The sequence below is a fragment of the Hyposmocoma kahamanoa genome, unplaced genomic scaffold (assembly GCF_003589595.1).
Source record: "Hyposmocoma kahamanoa isolate Upper Pololo Valley unplaced genomic scaffold, ASM358959v1 64, whole genome shotgun sequence".
Classification (NCBI taxonomy): domain Eukaryota; kingdom Metazoa; phylum Arthropoda; class Insecta; order Lepidoptera; family Cosmopterigidae; genus Hyposmocoma; species Hyposmocoma kahamanoa.
In genome coordinates this window covers 8,167,727-8,189,817 of record NW_020653852.1, presented here as the reverse complement: position 1 = coordinate 8,189,817, position 22,091 = coordinate 8,167,727, and the positions used below count along the sequence as shown (strand labels likewise).

The window sequence follows — 22,091 nt, the reverse complement described above, 5'->3', positions numbered from 1 at the left end:
GACTATATGTCACCACCGCGTGAGCCGCGTTTTAGTTAGTGAACGGAATGTAGAGCCGTACATTTTATATACGACTTACTTTTGTATAATCGAGAGACGATCGGTCTCTCACGTTTTGTTAAGCTTTTAAAATGTTAAACAAAACGTATCTTGTATCAACCTTGAGTATCAACATATTCACACTCCACTGCCTACTAGGCACAGTTCTGAGAAAAAAGTATTGGTTGATTACTAGATGACACATTTTTTATTTATAATCCACAAGTATTATCGACGGAACTTCACTACGGTATGAGAAGGCTTCGAGATCACAATTTGCCAAAAGTTTTAACGTGAACACGGTGTAAAGTATTCAGTGCTTGGAATCCGGAATTGTGTTTATAAAAGCAATAATAGAAACATAAATTATTCGATTTTAGTTTCAAGCGTGAATGTGGTGTGAAGGTAAAAACGAGAGACAATGGTAGCGAAGCAAGAAGTTAAGATGAAGGTAGCTGTCAACATTGATAGAGGGTAGACAGATATCTGCCCTTAAAGCTGTCAAGAACAATAATTACAAATCGAACGAAGAAATCGGTAATTACGTGAATGTTTAGTAGCAGTAGATCTCCTTGTGAAAGAGTACGTCCAGGGACGTTCTGCCACCTTACCTATTTCTGCCGCCACTCAGTAATGTCATTACTGTGTTCTGGTTTTGAAGGGTAAGAGTGCTGGTGAAATTACCGGCACATGGGACTTGTCAACTTTTGTCTCAGGGTGACGGGTCCAGTGGCAGTTCCCTCAGATCTTTGCGATTTAAAGCTCTGAGTGGCACTGCAACTGTTATGGACAGGCGTGTAGCGTACCTTCAGGCGCACGACTTGTTCATTCCGTTACTTGATATTAAAAAAAAAGTTCACGAGTCTTAAAATCTACAATGTAACTAAAGATAAAAAGCAGAAATATTTTGAAGTGGATGCCTAGTCCTATTTTGATACAATACTTTTCGTACCTTATTATTTAAATAGTAGTGTTGTCGCATATATAACATGCCAGCCGAATTTCAGCTCCGATGTTGGCGGCGTCGTGGGATTGCATGTGGCTTTATGTAACCAATCATCTGTACGAGGATCCTCGCGCATTGCGGGCATGTAAGTACACCATTCAAAATTGTAACTGACTAACGCAAATGGTCGAGCTTTCAGTTCGTTACGCCTAAATTCAATCTCCGAGCTCAGTTCATCTTCAAAGTCACAGACTTTGATGTTGACATGTCCGAGTACCATTCCGTACGATGACAGCCTGAAAATATAATATTGTATCGTACTTCTCCAAAGTAAGGCTCAATTTACATTACCGCGGAACGGGATAGAAACAAATAACGCACACACTCACACACTCAACATAGCCCCGCACTAGGGAAACCCTGTGTCGCGGGTGCCATGGACACACACATAGACAACCACAAATTACACCCAAACTCACGAGAGAAATAAATGTAGGCCATACAAACATTTCTCCCGGCCCGGGAATCGAACCTGGGACCTCTGCGTGGCAGTCCGGCATGGTAACCGTTCGGCCACGGAGGCAGTTAAAAGTTAAATATGTGTTAAGAAACTATCCATGGCATAATGTACTTTGTGTCAATTGTCTAACATACAAACTAGATACGGTAGCTAGTAGAATTTCCGATATTATGCGAGAATTGTGAGTTCCCTCGTATCTAATTTGTCCGTTATACAATTGACATAAAGTTGACTAAGCTTAGGTTACAAAAATTTGCTTCCAGTCCGTTCCACGGCAATGTAAATTGAGGCATAAGTTGACAAGTCATGGGATTTGGGAAAGTGAACAAGCACGGTCGCGGTCCTTCTAACCGCGTAGCATTTAAAATCCGTTTTAACGTGATCCATCTTTTATAGTTTCAAACTAATTACTGTGAAAAGCGGGTAAACGAATTAATTCCAATCAGCTGATGTTATTATTTCGCCGCCGGCTGAACGATTTGATAACGAGGAGTGAATAGGTAAATTATGAATCCACGATCGCTTCTTATTTAGTTCCTGAGTAAATCAGTGAAGAGGGTGACCTAGAAGTCTCCCTCACGGTTATATTAAGACACAATTATGTAAATTATATATCCTTTCAGTTAAGACCACGATTCATACAGTATACCACATTAACATTTGAGTAGAAGATTTAGACACGTATGTCTACAACTATCAGTATGAAAAGAGTATTGCGACGTACTATCTTTATAAAAAGGCTTCGAAAGAGCAGAATCGAGTTAACTTCACTGTCAAGAGCTTAAAAAAGAGGCTTGGGCTGCGAGCGCACTTCGGAGTTGCGGAAGTATGCGTAAGCGTCCCCGCGCCTTCGGTTCATGTTAAGGAGATGGAACACCATCAGGTTTTAATCGGTAGGAATCCGACATGGCGTGCATGCGTGCGTGCGTGCGAGCGTGTGTGCGTGCGTGCGTGCGTACGTGGGTGCATGTGTGCGTGTGTGTGCATGAAAATGACGATGACGACATATATAGGGCGCACTATATATGTCGTAGTTTTCGGAACTGAACACTTATATAAACAATATTTAAAAAGTAATTACAACATTAGAAAATGGCACTCTTTGGCTGTAGAATATAGTTTGTTTCATCTGACTGTCACTTGTTTTTACATTGTGGCGTCATTTTGTAAATTGGATGTCTACACCACGATTTGACTCGTGAAAATTTTCGTAGCATGATTTTCTACGACTTAAAGTGTAATGTAACAACTCAGCGGAGCTTCGCTCGGATTCAAACTGCTTTTGGCAATGAAGCACCATGCAAGACGACTATTTATAGCTAGTTTGCCGAATTCAAAAGCGTTCGTGTGAATGACGAATTTCGTGATGGTCGCCCGTCCACTGCTGTGAACAACAAAAACATCGATGTTGTGCGCCGTGTGATCAAAACAGACAGGCATGTGACATACCATGAGATTCGGGCATCTTTAGGCATAGGCATGAGTCAAATACAATCAATACTACACAAACATTTGGGTGTGAAAAAGTTGTGCTCTCGTTGGACCTCACACAATTTGACTGAGGTTCAAAAAACGGATTGCGTCTTGGTGCAGTGCCATGCTTACCAGATTCAACGAAGGGACGTCAAATTTGGTGTGGGATATAGTAATATGTGACGAAACATGGATTTATAGTTACGATCCCAAAACAAAGCAGCAATTTTTCAAGTAAAAAAACAAAAAAATTCAAGATGAGCCGAAACCAACCAAAGTGGCGCGCGTGCAAAGTGCCTCTAAGCGGATGACTGCTTCTTTTTTTAATAAAACTGGACACGTGGCTACAGTTGCTTTGGAGAATCGTTGTACCGTGAATAGTGATTAGTACACGATCATTTCTTTGCCGGTACTTATTGACAAACTCCGTAAAAATAACCGTATACGCCGTATCGTCTTGCACCACGACAATGACAGTTCTCACACGGCCAGACAGATAAATGAGTTTTTGAAGGTGAACAACGTTTACCTTATGAGCCATCCTGCGTACAGTCCCGACCTGTCACCTTGTGACTTTTATTTATTTCCAAAAATTAAGAACCAGTTACGCGGTCAACGATTTTCATCACCTGAAGAGGCTGTCGAAGAGAAAATATGTTTCAGAAATTGTCACGGAGGAGTGGCACAAATGTTTTTTGAAAATTGGTTCATTCGTATGAAAAAGTGTATTAACGCTAACGGTGACTATTTTGAGAAACAATAAATTAATTTCTGACCATTTATAGTATTTTTTTCTTATTAATTCCGGAAACTTATAACGTAGTATAATAAGACAAGTATGGTACCGCAGTACAAACTGGATAAGTAAAACGTTACCACCAAAAATCAGAAAGTTTTGTTTTAACTTTTTGTTATAAAAAAATTTATCAACTTAAAAAAGCATTCGCACTGCGTCTTTTCGAATACAGTCTAAAACATATGTGATAGAAACAACTGCTGAGCGATTTCTATTAAATCATTGCAGTTATCAGTACAATTACTGAACTTTAGTGTTAGTATTTGGGTATTTGTTTTTTAATACATTTGCTCAAAACGTGGTATTTTTCGTACTACAAATCGTGTCGAAAGTTGGATTTTTCGCACTAGTGCCTTTTCCTTGTTATTTTTTTTTAAATTCCTGTTGTTTCAAGTTTTAAACATAGAACTAAAAAGGTTGTATAAGTCATTCGTCATTCAAACTTGTATTTACTTACAAACACTTGTATTTATTTAAATTGCATAGCTGTTTTACAAACCAACGGGTTACATTTAAAAATACCAAAATATTTACCATAACAGCCAAGTCTTGGTACATTATTCTTTTTTGGTACATAAAGTTGAATTATGTTTCTGTAAATATGGCCGCCACAATGAGGGTAGGCAATTTGAGGCGGCATGCTTGGATTGACTCGGGATTCCTTAGAACGGGCCGATACGGGTATTTTAGTTCGAGATTCGTATAATTTCGCGTTTTAATCGTCGATTAAGGCACGATAGCACTATCCTATTCCACTTTAAACTAGATTTCACAAAATAATTGAAAGTCAAAATAAAAACGACACTTTTCGTTCCAAAAGGTCCAGAGCGAATCCTGAAATACTTTGTCTTGACATGGACAATAGATAGCAGTGTTGTCAGCGTTCCATCTCATTTGTTCCAAGATATCATAGCATTGTATAAAAGTAGGAGCGAAACTTGTATATGTGCACGCCCGCTGCGATATTTTTGAATTTTTGAATCGTTTTCGAATTCCTTTTCCTTCACTATTTTTCGTTTGTTCTATCCGTCGTCACTACCTGACATCTACCTGACTAGCATATATAGTAATCTGTGGTCACTACCATCAAAATTCTTAAAACGCGAGGACGTGCCAATTAATCACATATCACCATTGACTTACAAATAAAATCACCTTAATGTTATTAAACTTCGATTACTATTAAAATTATATTACCAGTTATAAAGGCTTTTTTGGAGTGAGTATTGTGTATTATGTTAGTTATTTTTATAGGGAGTGTTTTTTAAGAATTGTACCTTTTTTTCTTATCATTTTACTTATAACAGCTCTCTTTTCCTCTTTTAACATTTCTTGAGATAATCTTGTGTACCGAGCCTTCTACATTCTCATTTTGCTAAGGATAACAGATTGACTCCATGAAGTCGAAACCGACTTCATGCAGTTAATGCGTGAAGTCGTTATCAACTTCACGCCTTAACAATACTTACCGTGTTTATATCTACAGGCCCGGTAGCAAGAAAGAAGATTTTACTAATTTCAGAAAAATACCAACCTGAATTGTAATAATAATATATATTGTATATGTATAATAATAATAATAATAATATTACTCTAATAATAAATAATACTCGTAGATACACGCCATACTGCATTTATTTGACTTCGGTCCGTAACTGCGTTTTAAACCAGCTAACAAGCCGAGAAGAATAAAGCAAATAATAATAACAATAACGCACACATTCAACGTAGCCCCGCACTAGAGAAACCTTGTGTCGCGGGTGCCATGGACACATACATAGAGAATTTCTCTTCTCTCTTTTCTTCAAATTACACCCAAACTCACGAGAGAAATAAATGTAGGCCATATAAATATTTCTCCCGGCCCGGGTATCGAACCTGGGACCTCTGCGTGGCAATCTGGCATGGTAACCGTTTGGCCACAGAGGCAGTAAACACTTTATTGTACCCCAAAGTAAATTACAAATTTGAAGAAACAATTTAAAATATTAGATTTCTTCCAACTAACCTTTGAAAAACTAAGAGGAAAGTTTTTGGGTTGGCAATAAAAATAAATAAAGAAATTGAGTACAACAAAAATATTGTGAGCTTTCATAGAGATATGCTGATTTACCTATTAAGCAAACATAAATGTCCTTGGCAATAAACTAGACTGAATCTAAGTCAAAATTACTAGGGAAGTAGCGTCATGCGACGCTTCGTTGCATGCTACGGGCCTTCATTAGTCGAGTGCCGTACTTATGGCCATACGTGCGAATACTCTCACTAGATAATGTTACACTATACGCTGTATAATAATAACATTACTGTTTATGTCATGTACCATTATACGTTTAAATGTACGGTCCAGAATAGCTCCTCAACGGTGACTACATTAAACCTATACGTGACTACATTAAACTACGAGCTCATTGTTGGACCTAGGGGACCTAGCGTTTATCAATCAAGACTAACTAGTTCTAAAGGTCTTGAGTTCAATTTCGTGTTGGACTATCTCTGATTTCCTTTAATTTCTGAACTGGATTGAGTTTCCGGAATTATTTTTTGCTCCTTTTTACCATCGGACATCCAGACGTACGGCGGGATATCATCCTTACTTGGTCGATATTCCCTTCAGGCGTACTAAGCGCTTTTCATTATCTTTTATTATGCGCACACCCCAGAATGGAATTTCCTGTCTGCAACTGTGTTTCCGAGCACATACAACCCGAGTATCTTTAAGGTACGACTGAATAAACATCTTCTGGGAGGGCTCGCTCCATCGTAGATCCTATCTTTGCTCCAGAGCTAGGTAGTAGTCAAGAGCAAGTCCATTTAATTAAAAAAAATCTGGTACTTATTGTCGGTGTTTTGTAGAAAAGGCGAAAGCACCTTACGAAAAATTTTCCAGCGGAGTTAGTTTTTCACGACTGTTTTAAAATATTTACGTCCTGTTTTAAATTGAATTTGAAAACTTAAACTTAATTAAAATCAAAATTGAATTTTAAAACAAGACGAAAACATTCCGTAGCGTCACCTGTGAGAAAACTCTGATGGTTTTTCTTCATTCTTCCAGGTACATTCATATTTATCAGCGGCTGACAAGAGATGTCACTTTATAAATCGCGTTTTTACTACCATGACATTCATATATTGTTTTGTGAAAATACTCTAGTTTTATATTATCATAGATACAAAATCGAATAAACATAAGGACAAATCCAAAACAAAAACATAAGCATAAAGATCGGCATCAAGCACATAGAGAAATTCACCTGGTTCCATAGCTCAGCTGGGAGAGCGGTTAGCCCCAGTTTCGATTGATTTTTTTCTTTGTCTTTGTTCGATCTTTCTATCAATAATAGAAAAATTATTACTGCACACAGAGGGCATAACTAACTTAAATGTGACTAAGTATTATAAATATTAATAGAAACAGAACTAAAGGAACAAATTATAGTCAGTTGTGCCTTTTTAAATTGTAAATAACACTATTTATGCAGTAATTTATGAACACTTCCGTACATTACTAAGTAAAATCCTTTGATATTAGTGTTTTTTATTTAATAAACGTCAAATATGATTTTTCATAGTAGGAAATCAATTATTCATGTCTTCTTGTCCAAAATATCACAGTGTCTAAAAACAAAAGTCTTCGACCAGTGTTTGTTTGCCAGTGATGATTACCTACACTGAGACATGGTCGCTCACCATGGGCCTCATAAGTAGGCTCAAGGGCAATGGAAAGGGCTGTGCTCGGAGTTTCAGAGTTACCGACGTAGCCCAAAGAATTGCAAAATTTACGTGGCAGTATGGCACATTGCTCACTGAACAGATGTCTAATGGATCCGAAGAGTTCTCGAGTGGCGAACGCGTGCCGGAAGGCGCAGCGTGGGCAGATCACCCACAAGGTGGACTGATGACGTGGTGAAGGTTGAGGAAATCCACTGGATGTAAGCTGTGCAGGACAGGTCGTTGTGGCATTCTTTGGGAGAGGCCTATGTTCAGCAGTGGACGTCTTTCGGCTGAAATAAAGATGATGATGGTGATGATGCCAGTAAAGTTGTGCCCTTTCAGCCTGTATAACCAATAATTATTGAGATAGATTCTACAAAAAAACTGATTGATTATCCGTTTTTTCCTGATGCCGAATATGTAAATAACTCAAATTTGATAAAAATGCTAGTTGTGCCTTTTTTATTCGCATGGAGAAATAGTCTATTATTTGTGAAAGGCGACGTGATGTCTTTTCATATTGGAGTGTTAAGTTTTTTTATTATATCAACAGACGACACGAACAAGTCGTGGGCCTGGTGGTAAGTGACACGCCTGTCCATCATAGTTGCAGTGCCTCTCAGAGCTTTAAAACACAAAAATCTGAGGAGCACAACCGACGCGCCCGTCACCCTGTGACATAAGTTGATAAGTCCATGTGCCTATAATTTCACCAGCATCCTTATTACCCTTCAAAACCGTAACGCAGTAATGCTCGTATTACACTGCTTGGCGGCAGAAATAGATAAGGTGGGCTGTAGTTTTATAGATGAACTTTTTCACAAGCAGCGTTACTACTACTAAAGGAGCTCTATTGCTACTTAGTTTGATTCCATGGAAGGGCCTGCATCTTCAATATATCAATTAATTAAACGACTTAAAAAAGGAGGAGGTTCTCAATTCGACTGTATTTTTTTTTTGTATGTATGTTACGCGTTAACTCCGGTATTTGTGAACCGATTTTCATGATTCTTTTTCGTTGGAAAGGGGGTACTTCCATAGTGGTCCCATTTCATTTTGAAGGAAATCATCCACCTCTAAGGGTGGCTGTTCACGCATGAAGATTCATTTTTATAAATAGCGCTTATATTTTCTTAAGGCACAATTATTTTAATGGTTGATTTTGCTATTTCTCCAATTCAAGGCGTTTTTCTCTCACTATTCTTTGAGTAGTGAGAATCGATTTTTATTATCTCTAGTGTCAAGTGTGGCGAATCTCTAGAGTGGCGAATTTAAGGATATTTCAATAAAACTTAGCAAATAGATGTAATTTCACCTACTTTTGAGGTCGGTTTTTTTAGTACTCTGTACTGAGATTATTTTAATAAACAAACTTTGATCCTATTTTGCATATTAATAAATCAAGCATTTTGATTTTCAATGGACACTATCTAGGAAATAATGATTGGGGTCGTAGTTTGTCAGTTTTCCGTAAACTATAAAGTTTCAAAGTTAAATAAACTCGTAGTTTTCGCTCAAAAAGGGTCCATTATGCAAATTTTTCAATATTTATATTTTATACATGTATTTTGAAAAATAATGTGCCACATGACTACACTAAAAACCTGGGCTCAAACATGGGAATTTCCTGTACTATGAGTACAACGGAATTCACTCTAGCGCACTCCCCAGAACACCCAGACCAGAACCAATTTAGAAACATTTTTCATGTCATTTCCCAAATTGGTCCTGCCGGGAATCGAAATCGGGACCCCCGCATCCAGCGCGCAGTGTAAACCGTTAGTCCACCGAAATCGTCAAGATTGTCATTTAAACATGGGTTTACAAAAATTATTTGAATAGCAAATTACAAAAGTGTAATATGGCCGCGAGCCCGCTAGGGACAAGATTGGTTCAATATCAAACTATTAAGAATCGATACAACTTCAAATGGCTTTAATTGATTCCGTACAACGGTGAAACTGTCCAATCAATCACTTTGCAAAAAGTATATAGTAAAATTCAGGATATACACTGATTAGTATATGGTGTGAAAACTCGATACCTAAAAATTTTCACGATAGAAAAAGAATCACAAACTTACCTGGAAATTTTACAAGAAAACCGCTGTATTCAATAGGTACTTTACATACATCATTGATAATGTTTTTTTTATATCCACTAAACTAAATAAAACACGTATAGTATACGATACACATTTTTCAAATGGCTTTATTTCGTTTGTAAAAAAATAAATTCTGAAATAAAGTATCGACACTTAATAAATATCGAGATTTAGGTATTCGGGTTTGTGTACCATCAGAGCGTATGCGTTCTACGTCCGATTCGTATCAGGGGGTCTACTCTCGATCTCCGTCATCCGTCCGAAACAATTACTGCCAATTAAGCAATACTTGACCAAATTAAAAGACTCGTGATGCGAATGAAACTTCATACTTGATACTTGTCTTTTAATTTTGTCGAATATTACTTATTTGACAGTAATTGTTTCGGACGCCTGTCGGACGGAGATCGAGAGTAGACCCCCAGTTCCGAATCCGAGAAATGACGGTCCGAAATGTCACAAGGAAGTGTCATTTTATCTCTATGTGTACAAGCGATATTCGTAGTTTTTCGGGTTCGAATCGGACTTAATGCACAAGCGACATCCGAAGTGGGTCCGAGTTTTTAACCGACTTCAAAAATGGAGGAGGTTCTCAATTCGACTGTATGCTTTTTTTTCTATATATGTTACGCGATAACTCCGGTATTTGTGAACTGATTTTCCTGATTATTTTTTGTTGGAAAGAGGGATAGTGGTCCCATTTAATTTTGAAGAAAATCATCCACCTCAATATACTTTGAGTAGTGAGAACCGATTTTTATTATCTCCTGTGTCAAGGTCCGTACAGTGGCGAACTAGGGGATGACCGGATTCATCTTTTCATTCATTCATCATTTGCACACTTTCCGTTAACCGATTGCAATAAAACTTGACAAATAAATGTAATTCCACGTACTTTTGAGGTCGGTTTTTTTAGTACTCTGTACTGAGATTATCTAAATTTGTATAGCCTCGGATTCCGAACGAATACGAATGCGAAAAGCGAAAATGAAACTATTTTTACGGATCTACATCGCGTATATTTGTTTTTTCGGACATACCAATATTTCGGCCCCTTTACATGTCCCATAGTCACGGTTGACTTTGAAGGGCCCAACATTAAATAAGTTTTTTTTTAATACCTACCAAGCGATGGATCAAACATGTCCGAATGGTAAGCGACACACCTGTTGCAGTGTCACTCAAAGCTTTAAATCGCAAACATTTGAGTGGTACTGCCACAGCACCCGTCGTAGTAGTAAGTAGAGAAGTGCTATGTTCCTGTAATTTCACCAGCACCCTGTTACGGGGGGTCTTCTAAATAAAGGAAAGGAAAGAACCCTTGTAAACAAATTTATTTGGGCGCGGTTCGTTTTTTTTAAACCCAACGGTTATTCACTGAACTTTTGCCTTCCTACGACCAGCAGCTGGTACTCCCCTGGCTGCTCTGCCGAAGTAACGTCCGGGGTTGAAGTAACCGGTACAGGACCGGATCCGTCCGCCGAATATGAAGTCCGGGTGTGAGGGTTGACGGCGTCCGCCGAATTTACGTCCGGGGCACGGTGTCGCTCTCTGGGCACAGGCCAGTCGACGCTGAGAACGGTAATAAGTACCGGAAACCTCGGACCCTGGAATACCCATTGAACCAGTTAGCAACTGTCCACGGTTTGCTCCCCTGACAACGGCAGCGAACAAAGATGTGGGAAAAGCACCAGGTTATGTATGCAGTGTTGCGTGATTGTCACAATCAGAACGGAGTTAACATTTACTAAACATTTCAAATTACAAAAAAATAGACAAACATTACAAAATAAAAAAAAAAACCGTTACGACTACAATTTAAATAAGCGTTACTAAAAAGCATAATAGGCAAAAGAACTTACGTGTTCGACACTTACCACACAAGTGGGTTTAAAAACACTAACGATTAATTATTTTAAATTCCAAAAATAAAAATGAACTTGGCGGAGACCGCATACGAAATCGCTTGTTATGAAGGAAATGCGCGTGCGTCTCTCTTTAAGACAGATTTCGGAGTCAGCCGTCGTCCAAACGGTAGCGGGACAGCGGCTTGCCTGATACCCCGCAAAGGGGGCGAGGAACCTAACCAGTTGTCGCCTATAAAAAATGGCTCGCGCGCATTCCTCTCTCGATATCTCAACTATACGTTCCACTGCTGGTCACGGGACTCTTCCGAATACATCCTTACAATAATTAAAACAAATTAAATATTATTAATTTACAACGTTACAACCCTTACCCTTCGAATCCCGAATGCAGCAATACTCATACTATTGCTCGGCGGCTCTCTCTCACTAGAAGCTACTGCTAATAAAACGAACGAATATAGGCACTATTTATTACTCAATTTGTTGCCTCTATTAAAATTGTTTATCCTTAAAAAATATGTAATTGTAATCCTTTTTCATCGAGTATGTAACCAGAAATAGAGACGAAAAGCAATTAGCCATCCATCCCTGGCAACTCATCAGGCAAATGGGCCTTATATTACTTTTATATATCGACTCTCGTTTACACTGAAATAAATTAGAAAGCAGCAACAGGCTCAACGCCAACAACTGACCTATATGTACGTCTCCGTATATTCCAAAAATATTCTGTATTTATTATAATAAAGATAATATCCCTAACAATGGCTGCTGTTCCATTCGGTGGTGGTGGTTAAACTGGTCGATTTCAAGACAAACAATTGACGACAACCGTCAATTGTTTCGAATTCGGGCTCGGCAATCGGAGCACTGTTGTCACCTTAATGATTATCAGAATAGTTTTCAAACAAATTAAATGACATTTCGTCTCTATTTCTGGTTATACGCTCGATGTCATTTTTAAATAAACATACCCAAAATAAAAAGTATAAATATAATATAAAGTACAAGTTAAATGAAAAAATTTTAAAAGTATAAAGTATAAGTTAAATGAATAAATTTAATTTCCAAAGGTATTAAATAAAGGAAACAGTACACTGAATATACTTGATATTGAAAAAAATTGTACCGTTAATTCATCTGGTTTTATTCAAAGGCCGCAACCTTGGGGCCCGCGTCGTGACCAGGGGTTTTAGGTGGCTGAGCTTATTCTTTGGCGGGTTTTTGTTCACTTAAGGCTAGTGTTGAGTATTTGCTTTATAGACTTTTTCGTCATAGCGCCATCTGTGAAATCTATTCTCTATCTAATCTTCACTCAGCCAGGTACCTTTACAGCTACCAATACAGACGTCGCTTTAATGATTGTAATTTTTAAGTTTGTCAAATATCACTTTGTTTGACCACCATGATATACTATTATTTTTGTGAAATTACTCCACTAGTTTGTTATAATTATTAATACAAAGACCGAAACACTAAGTTAGTTCGTTCTGTGGCTTAGTTGGTATAGTTTGGTACGGTTTGCTGGAAGACATTTTTTCGAATCCAACCGAATCGAAGTAATTTTTTCTTAGTGTTTGTATTAATAATTATAACAAACAGTGAAGTAATTTCACAAAAATAATTTAATATCATGGTGGTCAAACATCGTGACATTTAATAAACTTAAAATTATTAAGCACTTGTGTCATTTGTGGAAATCGGAAACAACGACGGTACTACAAACACCCAGACCCGAGATAATAATACAAAAGTAAGTTTTCTACATTGACCCGGCCGGGGATCGAACGCGGGACCTCAGAGATGGCTACACCATGAAAACCGATGTGCAAGCCACTCGATTACGGAGGTCACCGTCAGTTACTATCAATTATTGTTTTTAAGTTTATCAATATTTACGTAGATATTGTAAGCCATGTTCATTCATAATTAGTTGTGTAAATTTAGACAACATCTCTACAATGTATTTAATTTATTGTATTTAATATTGTGATAACTGCTGTGAACCAAAGAAGAAAAATATAATCCATTTTTAATAAGGAACTTTTTTTATAATATCGAGTGACGGGACGAATAAGTCGTGCGCCTGATGGTAAGATGCACGCCTGTTATGGACATAACAGTTGCAGTGCCAGTTATAGCTAGCTTTAAATCGCAAAGATCTGAGGGGCGTTGCCACTGTGCCCGTCACCCTGAGACATAAGTTGACAAGTCCCATATGCCTGTAATTTCTCCAGCACCGATACTCTACCAACCAACTTCATGCCGATAACCAACTTCAAAAAAGGAGGAGGTTATCTTTTTGGGTGTCTGTTACGCAATTACTCCGACATTCGTCAACCGATTTTGATGTTTTTTTTTGGAGGCAAGAGGGTACGTCAATAGTAGTCACATTCAAATTTGAAGAAAATATTTCATGTCTAAGGGTGGCAAACTGAGGATGAATCTGGTTTACTGGATTTCACCTTATTTCGGTTAACCGATTTCAATAAAACTTGGCAAATAGATGTAATTTCGCTTCGATATCATAGCCTAATTTCACAAACTTCCAACGTCGGTTTTTTTAAGTTATAGTTATTGGGTATTGCGCAGTACGTGGCATATACTTTTCCTTAGAATATTGTATGTCTTGAATGGATAAATGTGTGGAATAGCATTCTGTAAACATTACATTCTAGTAATTTAATGACATAAATTTAAATTAATGAATTTTAAATATAGTCTTTAGACCATTAACTAAAAGCATCCCCGTGTATTTTATTTTACTAATTTTCTTCATCATAATTCATATCAAAATAGAGATATACAACTGAAACTACGCACCGTAAAAAAATTGTTAACGAACTCCCTTTGAAAATGGAACAATTACATTAGTTGTAAACACTATTTAATGCAACGTTATCAAGTCACTGTCACGCCACTAGTGCTGCCAAAATAAAAGCAACGAGTGCCTCGATAGTGTACGGAACGTAATCAGTTAATATAAACTTTAATGACAATGAATAAAACATTGGTAATGTAGCGATATCGAATGTCACAGATTCTCTACTCAGCTCTGCAACAGGTGTCTACTACTTTTTGTTCTTAATCACCTCTATTTTTAAACGTCGTTTAAAAGTATCTTTAAATAATAAAGTTTGGTGTATGATTTCAATATTTTCTTAAATTTTTAATGTACAAACCAGAAAATTTACAGCCATTTTTATTTTGCATTATTTCTCCAGAAAAAAAAATGGCCTGACATGGTTCTGTACTTCTATTTTCCAAGTAAACTTTAACACATATTTATTTAAGACCTTTACAAACACATAAGTCAAAAGAAAACCGTATACACCTTAATCTTTCAGAAAATACCGATGCCACATTTTTTCAACATAAAAGTGACAAATTCGTTAAACACTGAAAGGCTAGTAAATTATATAATAAAGTAAAAATATACAAATTAAGCAAAACACGCGCACATATCGTATAAATAATTAGAAAGTATCCTGAAAAAGTCCTGTAAAATTTAATACTCCACAATTCAATTATGCAATCCAACACTAAATTCATTTGAACACACTAACGTATTACCATGTTAATGAAAAACCAGTATTAAAAGTCGGCGGTCGGGTATTAAAATGGTTATGCAAACGTTTTTCGCTTGGGCGGGTGGCTGGGCGGGCGGGGAGTGGGGATGTTCACGTAGACTCGTAACTCTAGTCTGTCCCCGACACTCGCTGCGAGCGTACGCGCTACGCGTTTTCTTGAATAAACATCGTAAAGATAGCTCCGGTTTTTCAACGTATAAAGACCCGTGGATCTTACAGTATTGTTTTTATGTTATAATATCAACAATCTTATAGTGAATTAGTGTTGTACTAAATGGAATTGTTGTAAGTGTTAGTGTTTTCTGTGTCTGTTTGAATTTTTTTTTCGGTAAGTTGACTTCTTTATGTCTTTGTGAATGGAAAACTTACGTTTCGTGTTTGTTTTCTTACAGTAAATGTGTGGACGTTGCTGAATTTTCCGCGAAATTTTCAAGGTTAATATAATTTTTCTATTTGCAGTACGTGTTTCTGTCATGTTTGAAGTTTTCTATTTAAAATACGAACACTTCTTTCGTTTGTCTCGAAACAGTTTTATGCTCATGCACTTGTCGCCAACACAACTAACGTACATAATACTTGCACCTGTAACTTTGTCTACTTATAATATGAACCCTACTTTCACGTATTTTAGTAATATTACAATTCAAATAATATTACGTTTAACTTTGGTGCAGTTTCAGTGCTAATTAGCGAGGTCTAGCAAGCCGTATTATATCAGTTGACGGCACCTATGGACAAATTGCATTTTTTACAGTAGAGCATAACGTGTATTTTTCATCTGTAACTATTTATTATCGTAATGTGGGATTTAGAGCTTATAAATATGCAAATAGAGTGCATTATCTGTTTATTCGTTTGGCTAAAATCGAAACCATTGTGAATTTCACAATAATACTTCGTGGATAGATTGTATTAGGTAGCACCATGTTAAAAATGTAATAGAGGTGGTTCGCATTTGATAGTTGTTAGTATTTGTAGATGCCGTGGTGTTTGCCGAAATCCACGCATTAGGATCCGTGCTCTACGGTAGACACGTTGTAAAAAATCCAGTATACCTACTCAAATTTATCTAACTGACTTTGAACTCTATTTGAGTAATACACAATGACATAATTCATTGACATAATGACGTGAGTGTTAGTTACAAATTGCATGATAAGAATAAAGAAAGTTTTAGCCATAACAATCGAAACGAATACACCTTCCAGTTCTATTGCCCCAAACTTTATACCAACTGAATGTGCTGAGGAGTTTTTCAAACCACGCGGGAGCTCCGTTAGGCATTTTATAGTTTTGATGTTCACTCAGATACGGTAGATATAACATTAAAATGTGAAAATATACTTTTTTTTATTTATACATTTTTTTTTCAAACTGTAGTAAATGTTTACGCAAAAAAAAAAACCGGGGTAGCCTAATAGTTTAATCTACCGTCTCTCTCAAGCAGAGGCCGTGGGTTCGAATCCGTGCTTGCACCTCTGAATTTCTCGAAACTTTTGCGCGAAATTAAATTTGCAATTCACCAAGTGCTTTTCAATGAAGGAAAATATCGTAATGAAACCTGCACGTCGAAGAAGGTTCACAACTCTCGGAAAACATGTGAAGTCCCCAACCCGCATTTCACCGCAAATCCTCGTCTGAGAGGAGACCCTTGCCCAGCCGTGGGACTTATAAATGAGTTAATGATCAATAAATAGTAAATATTGTATAGTTGTGTAAAACTTGTATTAATTATTTATTTTCAAATAATATATTTTAAAGAATAAATTCAAAAGCATCTGTAAGTGTGTACAGAAATACGATTCTGGGTGAGTTTGAACAGTTAATATTCAAATTAGAAATAAATTTCGTTTCTATAGAGCTCGCTTGTAGAACTGTCCACAGTATTGACATATTTTAAAGGGACGTTTGCACCAGCTAAGATTCAGAGCGGTCCTTTTTCATTGCATTTTGGCAAAGTCTGGCGTATTGCATTTAATATTATTTTTTATGTGAGGAAACCTGTTGCTGATTTATATTTGTGTCTTCCTGACGAAGCCTATGTTGCGGATTGACATAAATATGTAATTAATTTAGTTTTTAATTGAATTGTGTTGTGTTAATAAATTTACAAATTTAAATTTCATTGACCTATTTGTATGATAAATATTAAATAAATTTACTAATAAGAAGTAACCTCGAATAACCCAGTTAATCGTGACCATGGGACCTGTAAAGGGCCCGAAGTTGTTTAAAAAATTAATAGGCGCGATTTAAATTCGGAAAAATAGTTTCATTTCCTATGTGTAACAATCGCGAAAACCTAACAACTCGATAAGTAACCTTGAGTTCCTTGCACTTTATTTTCAGTACATCTGCCTGTATATATGCTTACAGATGACTTTAAATGTAATTTGCCTGTTCTTTCTATTTAAGACCTAATAGGTTGAGTTATTTTACCCTTTTATCTGTTCTGTGTAACAAATCCTCAATTTTCGTTCACATTACCTTCTGTCTAAATTTCCTTCTTTAACAGATATTTTAAATTGATATGGTAGCTTGTCGGTAATTTGCTTACTGTATAATGAATAGATTTTTTTTTATTTCAATTAATTGGGTAAGTAGGCCGGCCCAATTAAAATCATTTAAGTCCCAAAAATTAACACAGTCATAATTACATCGTACAAATTGTACCGTAAAAGAAAAGAAAATGCGTAAAATGTAGAACGTTATATCGAGGGACGCGTAATTGTGTAACGTACCCAGGAGGCCGACAAAGTTTGCTCAGTAGATGTTAAGAATTTCATGGTTATTCACTTTATGACTCTATTACTTATATTTCTCTTGCCATAGTATAAATTTTTATTCTGCGTCGGAAAAAGGATAAACTAATTATTATATTAGTAATAATTGTTTCACGTTCTCTTTTCGATGACAAACTTATTCGTTGGCGGTTATAGATACCAGACTACTATTTTGCTTAGCACAAGCTCAATAATAAAAGATTCTTCGTCAAGCTGATATTGTACTCTCAAATTGTAGGAACTTGGTTCAATTTGTTAGCACTTTACTGAACAGTTCTTGTGCTATGAGTTAGTTTATTAGTTTTAGACCTCCTTACGAAAGAGTTTGTCTACGGAACTACTGTTTTTATATTGCTGCCGCCAAGCAGTAATGTGAGCAGTACTGCGTTCCGTCAAAGTCAAAGTCAAAGTCAAAGATGATTTATTCCATAGGTAAAATAAATTTACACTTGAAAAAGTCACATTTAAGCTACTGCTCGTTCACTACGCTGACCTCCCTGAGAAGAACGAGCAAGAAACTCTAGGGATTGCTCTTTTCAAATAAACTTAAATGCTATGGAATACACTTTGAATCAAATTTGTGTGGATTCTGGAGCCATGTAGTCTTTCCATACATCTTTATCTAACACGTAGTCTTCAATTTTGTAATATGATTTTTCGATCAAAATATTTTTAATGCAGTTTTTAAACTTAGGAAATGATAAACTTAACATATGCTCCGGGATCTTATTGTAAAAACGTATACAGTTCCCAATAAAAGAGTTGTTTACCTTGGTTAAACGAAATCGTGGTACCATAAGTTTGGACTTAGCTCTAAGGTTAATATTATGGATATCTTCTTTCTTATTGAAATTATGTATATTTTAAATACAAATATCGCTTGTACACCTAAGAAGAAAGACACTTCGGACACCTGTGACATTTCGGACCGTCATTTGGAACGTGGTGCGTTCAGCGGGGCATTCAAGGTTTGCGCGTACATTGTGCGCAAACGTGTGTCTTGTGTTCGATACAACCAACGCAGTACACAACGTATATTGTGTGCAGATCTTGAACGCCCCGCTGAACGCACCATCATTACGAATTTGCGGCATAAGCACTGCGTTCGTGTGCGTTGCACACCTTGCATCACAGGTTTAGTAGCAGTAGAGCTCCTTGTGAAACAGTTCGTCCAGCGGAGTACTACCACTTTACCCATTTCTGCTTGTCGGCAGAAATAGATAATTAATGCTACTGTAATACGCAGTAATGCCACTGCGTTCCGGTTTTGAAGGGTGCAGTGTCAGTGTCAGATCTTTGCGATTTAAAGCTCTGAGTAGCACTGCACCTGTTATGGACAGGCGTGTAGCTTATCATCAGGCGCACGATTTGTTCGCCCGTCACTAGATATTATACAAAAAGAACAACGTACCGAGCACGTCGCTCATCGCACCCCTGGCGTAAAATGACAATTTTCCAAGAGAGAGACTCTACTGACTCTACGAATGAAATTAGTGGATAACTTTTATGCTTAAATAGGAAAATTATAATTTCACACATAATTTATTTCAAGTTGTTCGTATTCTTTTTATGACTTTCATGTGATAAAAGTTTTTTGACGTATGTTTTCTTATAAGCCCCGCACAAGGGAAACCCTGTGATGATGCCACCTCTTTCATCGTCATCCCACCTTTTTATCGCTCGTTTGTCTGGTTCCTGGCCACTTGCTTTTGAAATTTTGAATCGTTCTGTAATTCCTTTTCCTTGCTATCCTTACTTTGCTTCGTTCCGTCGTCAAAGCTGAAATAGTGGAGCGCCAACAACTGACCAGTATGTATGTCTCCCGTATATTCCAAAAATATTCTGTATTTACTGTAATAAAAATAATATCTCTACCAATGGAGGCTGTCCCATTCGGTGGTATGGGAAAAACAGCAAAATACCTAATTACAAAACAAACGGAATCACATTTCATCCATAATTAAATACGTAATTTTTCAATTTTCGTCCATTGTAGCAAAGCTCAAGTTAAACTGGTACCGTTTTAAAGTGAAACAATTGACGACATCCGTCAATTGTTTCGAATTCGAGCTGGCCAATCGGAGATCTGTTGTCACCGCAATGATTTGGCAGAATAGTTTTTAAACAAATTAAATCACATTTCGTTTGTATTTCTGGTTATATATGTTCTTAATCATGTAACTTACCTGCTTATAAGCAGCAATAATACGAATACAGGCCCTTTTGGGGTAAGTACACTAATCATGTAATAATAAATTAGTTCTAATCTGTAGGGAGTGTTTTTATACTATTGTACTTGTCATTTATACCATTGTTTTTGTTGTACCTGTTTTTATACCTACCTATTTTTGTTTCAGCCTGTCCTTCCTTTCTTTTTTCCGTCACCTTTTCCCTGTTTGACATTTCCAATAAATTCTTATGGACCGAGCATACTTTCTATCATTATTACGCAAGACTCGCGTGGCAACCCTGTATTGTGGGTGCCATGGACGAAGACAACCACAAATTACACCCAAACTCGCGAGAGAAATAAAGACCTCTGCGTGGCAGCTTAGCATGGTAACCGTTCGGCCACAGAGGCAGTTACATTTGGTTTTATTATATCAACGGTACAATATGCCAACCTGAGCCTCTATCATGATTGTTGTTGTTTTTTCCATTCTTTTCGTAAAGGAACGGCAAAGGTTTGACACCATCCAGCCAAGACTTGGTGAAATTATTTTTTTCTTCATAGATAACATAGGCATACGCCAAGTCTTCTTTTAAAGCGACAGCTAACGTGAGCGTTAAATATTTGACAATTTAGCATGTCAAATTATATACGAGACGCTGCACGTACAGTGGTCACAAGAAGAACTAACTTTTTAACCGAATTCAAGAAAGGGAGGTGATTCTTAATTCAACTTTTTTTTTTTTGTTTTTTTTTCACAAAATATTTTTTTTTTTTTTTTTTCATTTTTGGCATTTGTGAACCGATATTGATGATTCGTTTTGTGTTCGAAAGAGGGTATCTCAGTAGTTGTTCTAGAAAATATTCCACCTCTAAGGGTAGCAAACTAGGGGATGAATCCAGTTTCGCGCACTTCTCGGTAACCGATTTCATTAAAACTTGCCAAATAGATGTAATTCCACGAACTCTTGAAGTCGGTTTTTAATAAAAAAAGTTATTGTAGGCGATATTACGAGGCCACAGTCTCTGTAAATTCTCTGTAAAAGAACTGATGTTAATGTTTAATGATATCCAAAGACTTTTACTTAATTAATCAAACGAAATTTAACTCAATATAGCCCCGCACTAGGGAAACCCTGTGTCGCGGGTGCCATGGACACACACACAGACAACCACAAATTACACTCAAACTCACGAGAGAAATAAATGTAGGCCATACAAATATTTCTCCCGGCCCGGGGTCGAACCTTGAACCTCTGCGTGGCAGTCCGGCATGGTAACCGTTCGGCCACGGAGGCAGTTTATTTAAAGGAATTTGAATTTAAATCTTCTTCTTAAAAAAATTACTTCACTTTTAGCTAGCTGGTTCATCGTCATTTTTTTTGGCCGAAAGACGTCCGCTGTTGGACATAGACCTCCCTCAAAGGACGCCACAACTACAGCTGTTGTATTGATATATTGACTTTTCGTCTGTGTGTTAACATGTTATAAGGGTGCGTACAGATCTGCAGCATGCGAGCAGCGCACATGCAGCGCGTTCGCGGCGCATTTGCCAGATCTGTACGCACCCTTATGTCACAAAGGAAACAAACTGTACATTAGAGACTTAATCGGACTATTGACCCTTTTTATTTTTATTGTAATTAGACAAATTTTGCCATTTCCAATATCCCCATTTGCCATTAGATTCAGGTAAGCGTAAATGGTAACATTTGAAAACAAGTCATATAAATGTATCAAAACATGTGGTTCATATTAAATGTTAGCATAATGTTAGACAGTATGTTTATTTGCGTGTATAAAATTATATTCATTCAGGAAGCGAGTTACACTAACATCGCAGTCATTACCCAACGTTTAGCACTTGGCTACATTTCATAATTTCACGTTTTCATCATATGTCGTGCTATATTATAGTAATATATTTTAAAGCCCAAGTATAGTATAATAATGAAAGTAGTGTAACTTTGTACAAACGTAGAAGGCTGATATGTGTGCACGTTCGTTGCGCGCCACGCACACATTCTTATAATTCGCAACACGTTCGAGTTGCACAGCGCGGTTGGCACGTGCCATTAATTATATATA

The 22,091-nt window shown here is 37.0% G+C and overlaps 1 protein-coding gene across 1 annotated transcript in view; it reads left to right on the top strand.

Annotated features, from left to right (window-relative positions):
* Nucleotides 1-15,171: 15,171 nt before the first annotated feature.
* Nucleotides 15,172-22,091, top strand: part of LOC113231013 (high affinity cAMP-specific and IBMX-insensitive 3',5'-cyclic phosphodiesterase 8) — a 448,718-nt gene continuing 441,798 nt past the window's right edge. Inside the window, exon 1 of the mRNA XM_026465153.1 lies at nucleotides 15,172-15,378. The gene's annotated coding sequence lies outside the window, so the exon portion shown is untranslated. The remainder of the gene's footprint in view (nucleotides 15,379-22,091) is intronic.